The sequence below is a fragment of the Chrysochloris asiatica genome, unplaced genomic scaffold (genome assembly GCF_000296735.1).
Source record: "Chrysochloris asiatica unplaced genomic scaffold, ChrAsi1.0 scaffold00003, whole genome shotgun sequence".
NCBI classification, from domain to species: domain Eukaryota; kingdom Metazoa; phylum Chordata; class Mammalia; order Afrosoricida; family Chrysochloridae; genus Chrysochloris; species Chrysochloris asiatica.
In genome coordinates, this window is record NW_006408521.1 from 3,861,196 (window position 1) to 3,866,375 (window position 5,180).

Sequence of the window (5,180 nt, forward strand, 5' to 3'; positions counted from 1 at the left end):
TTTTTTTGATTGTTGTTGTTTTCAGGTGTCTTCAAATTAGTTATCAATTCATATCATGTCCATGCACAACAGAAGTTAACACTTTTTTTAATGCAGCCTCACAATTGTTATGTTTGAGCCTACTGGTGCTACCATTATGTCAGTCTATCACATTAGGGGCTTTCCACCAAGTATGATGTCCTCAGGAACTGGTCTCCTCTGACAATACGACCAACATAGGAAAATGAAGTCTCACTATCTCACTTTTCCTTCTAAGTGAGCATTCTGGCTATTCTTCGATATTGTTCTCCAACACCACAACACAAATGCATCAATTTTATTTCAGTCTTCCTTATTCGTTGTCCTAGCTTCACATGCGTATGAGGTTACTGAAAATACCATGGCTCACACCAGATGCACCTTAGTCCTCAAATTGATATATTTGCATATTTGCTCTTGTACACTTTAAAGAGTTCTTGTACTGCAGATTTGCCTAATGCAATATATCATTTGATTTCTTGATTGCTGATTATATGAGTCTTGATTGTGGATCCTAGTAAAACAAAGTCTTTGATGACGTCAATCTTTTGTCCATTTATCATGATGTTATCTATTGAACCGTTTGTGAGGATTTTTGTTTTCTCTACATTGAGAAATAATCCACACTGAAAGTTGTAGTCTCAGGTCTTCATTAGTATGCCAAAGTTCTCTTTGCTTCCAGCAAGCATCTTGCTGTGTCATCTACGCATCACAGGTTGTTATTGAGTCTTTCTTCAATCCTGATGTATGTTCTACTTCATATAACCCAGCTGCATGGATTTGCTCAACATTAATATTGAGTAAGTATGGTGAAAGAATACAACCCTGGCACACACCTTTCCTGCTTTGAAACCAGTCAGTATCCTCTTCTGTTTAAACAACTCCCTCTTGGTCTATGTACAGGTTCCTTCTGAGCACAATTAAGAGCTGTGGGATACTTATTCTTCTCAATATTACCCGTAGTTTGTAGTTATCTGCACAATCAAATGTTTCTACACAGTCAATGCAGCACAAGTAAACATCTTTCTAGTACTCTGCTTTCAGCCAATATCCATCTGATGTCAGCATTGGTATATTTACTATCAAGTCCTCTTCTTGAATTTCTGGTAGCTCCCTGTCAATGTACTGCTACAACCATTTTTGAATTATCTACAACAAATTTTACTTGCATGTGATATTAATGATATTGTTTGCTGATTTCTGCATTGCATTGGGTTACATTTCTTTGGAATCTGCACAAATATAGATCTCTTCCAGTGAAAAGTCAATAATTTGAGAATTAGCATAACTATATTCTAGAATATTTGGCTAAATTTCTCCTAAGAACTTTCTATAATACATATATCTGTTTCTTTGCTGCTCTGTATAGTTCTATATAATCTAGTCTACATTTTTCTATATAATCTGATTATATTGACCTAATTATCTTGTGAAATATCTGTCGTAGAATATCTAATAATAACCATATTGCTAAATCAAATCAATCATTTCTGTCCCATCTTAATTGGCTTCATACTATGATTTGGCATGCTCTCTTCTCTCTCTTTTTTTGGAGCAGGGGGTGACTTCTTTCATACATGTATCTTATTATTCACAGTTTACTTTTAGATATGTGATAATGTCCAAAAACATAACCAACTCTTGCCCTCAATAAACTTTCTGATTAAAAATCGTGATCAAATGATTTTAAAATATAAAGTAAAATTACAACTGTGATAAATATTTAAAGAAATCCCAAGAGCCCTGGGAGCCAATCATAAGATTTAATATAGACATAGAGGTAAAGCAAGGTTAAGCACAGATGAGAAATTTGAGTAGATTTTTGAAGAAAGATTAATTTAATTATATTGAAAACAAATAAAGAGACTTACACTCCAGTAGAAACTATTGCTATGCTGAAAAACATATAAGAGACTAGTTCCGTTACAGATAGAAAATATACTTTATATGATTCCTAGTCATATACATATATATGCATTTTTGTTAAGTTTTGCTGTATTACCCATAGTTTGGATTTTCTTATGCATTGATCAGCATGTATATGAAAATAATCAATATTATGCTATTGCTGAGTGTACTGTTCTCTCACTTATTGTGTGAGGATGACTGAAATGTATTTCTATTAGCATTTCAATCAGTTTTTGATTCATGTATGTTGAAGATTTATTAGGCATATAAACATTTATCATTGTGAAATCTATTTGATGAATGAACCATTTATAATTATATCATTATGACATCACTTCCTTTATTTCTAGTAACACTCTTTCCTCAAGTATAGACATTGATAGATAGATATACAGAAAGAGATAGATATATGCAGAGACAGACAGATAGATATAGATAGGTGGGTAGGGAAGTTAGATAGATAGATAGGTGATAGATAGATAATAGATAGATAGATAGATAGATAGATAGATAGATAGATAGATAGATAGAATGATAGATGGATAGAATGATAGATTGATAGATTGATAGATTGATAAATAACAGATAGATACTGATTTCATCCAACATTCTTTGGTTAGTATTAACATGGTCTATTTTTCCTTCTTATATTTAGTCAACATTCTTATCAATGGAGAAAAGATTGAAGTTGTCAAGGACTTCATTCTTCTTGGATCAACTATCAACACTCGCAGAAGCAGCAGTCAAGAGATCAGACGACGTATTGCATTGGGCAAACGACGTATTGCATTGGGCAAATCTGCTGCACAGGAACTTTTTAATGTATTGAAGAGCAGAGATGTCAGCTTGAGGACTAAGGTGCACCTGACCCAGGCCATGGTGTTTTCAATAGCCTTATAAGGATGCGAAAGCTGGACAGTGAATAAGGAAGATTGTAGAAGAATTGATGCCTTTGAGTTGTGGTGTTGGAGGAGAATACTGAAAGTGCCATGGACTGCCAAAAGAACCAATAGATCTGTTTTGGAAGAAGTGCAGCCAGAATGCTCCTTGGAGGTCAGGATGGCTAAGCTTCGTCTCTCATACTTTGGACATATTGTCCGGAGGGAACAGTCACTGGAGAAGGATGTCATGCTGGGTAAGGTGGAGGGTCAGAGAAAAAGAGGAAGACCCCTAATGAGATGGATTGGCCAGGTGGCATCATTGATGGACTCAAGTGTGGCAGCAGTAGTGAGGTTGGCCCAGGATCGGACATTGTTTTGTTCTGCTGTGTGTGGGGTCGCTATGAGTTGGTTCTGACTCGATGGCACCTGACAACAACAACAACAACATTTGTGTCTTTATATTTAATGTATTTATTGATTGTCAAATATACTTGAGTCTTGCTTTTGTATCCAATCTGTTGAGGTTTGCCTTTAAATTCTATATTTAAAGTGATTTAAATTTAATATGCTTATTTATATGATTTATTCTAAGTTCATTTTGCTCCTTGCTTCATCTTATTTCTTCATTGTTCCTCTTTTTTCTTTTTCTGTTCTTTTGAACTAAAAAAATAATAGTTATGATTCTAGTTCATCTACTTTATTGAAAGATTAAGTATAACATTTATTGTTAATTTTTTAAATTGCTTATAAGTAATAGTTTTTTGTTTTTGCTGCTTAACACATTATTATACATTTAGTGGTGAACTTTACCTTCTGTGAATATATAACTGAGGACCCCACTTTCTTACTGGCTCTCACCCTTTGATCTTAATTTTCACTTATATTAAGACAGTTGTATGTTATTGTTGTTCAGTACCATGGAGTTAGTTCTGATTCATAGTGACCCTGTACAGGGTTTCCAAGGCCTTAAATCTTTACGGGAGCAGAACACCTCATCTTTCTCCCATGGAACCGCTGGTAGTTTCAAACTGCCGACCTTCAGGTTAGCAGCCCAATTCATAACCACTATATTACCAGAGCTCCTCAGATAGTTGTATGTTGTTGTTGTTATGTGCCGTGGAGTCAGTTCTGTTGGTTCTTTTGGCAGCCCATGACACTTTCAATATTCTCCTTCAACACCATAATTAAATGCATCAATTCTCATAGCGACCCTGTACAGGATTTCCAAGGCTGTAAATCTTTACGGGAGCAGAAAACCTCATCCCTTAATCCAGTTTTAAAACATTTTATCACTGCCCCCCCAAAAATAGATCCTTTACCCATTAGAAGTCCTTCCTACCACCCTTTCCCCTCAGTCCTGGGCAATCACTAATCTTCTGTCCCCTTAGACTTGCCTAATCTGGATATGTTATGTAAATGGATTCATACAGTAAATTATCTTTTGTGACTAATTTCTTTTTCTTAGCATAATGTTTACGAGGTTCATCTATGTGGTAGCATGTGCCTCATTTCCTTTCATAATATAACATTGAATGGCTACAACACACTTTGCTATACTAAACATGAACTGATGAATATTTATGTTGTTTCTACTTTTTCACTGTTATGAAAATTGCTGATAAACACATACATGTCAAAGTTTTTGTGTGAAGATACCTTTCCATTTCACTTTGTTCTGTTCCTAGGAGTGGAACGGTGAGCACTATTGCGAGTCATAAACTTTGCTGTTGTAGTTAGGTGCCCTTGAGTTGGTTCTGACATAGCAACCCTACGCACAACAGAATGAAACACTGCCAGGGCTTGTGCCATCCTCATCATTGTGGTTCTGTTTGAAGCTACTGTTACAGTCTCTGTGTTATTCCATCTCACTGGCAGTCTTCTTTTTCACTGACCCGTCCTTTACCAAGCATGATGTCCTTCTCCAGGGACTGATCCTTCGTGACAACATGTCCAAAGAATGATAAAGTCTCACCATCTTCACTTCTAAGGAGCATTCTGGTTGTATTTCTAAGATAGATAGGTTTGTTCTTTCAGCAGTCCATGACACTTTCAATATTCTTCACCAATATTCTTCAAATGCATCGGTTCTTCTACAGTCTTACTTATTTGTTGTTCAACATTTGCACACATAGGAGGCTACTGAAAATACCATAGCCTGAGTCAAGCACAATTTAGGCCTCTAAGTGATATTTTGAAAAATGCTAAGAATGTTCTTCCCTTTATGTTTTCTAACTCCAGATCTTTGCACAATTTGTTGTAATATTTAAATTGGTCATCTTGAGCTGACCATTGAAAATTTCTGTACAGTTCTTCTACCTCCTCATTTCTTCCATTTGCTTTAGCATGTCTACACTGGAGAGCAAGTTTCAGAGT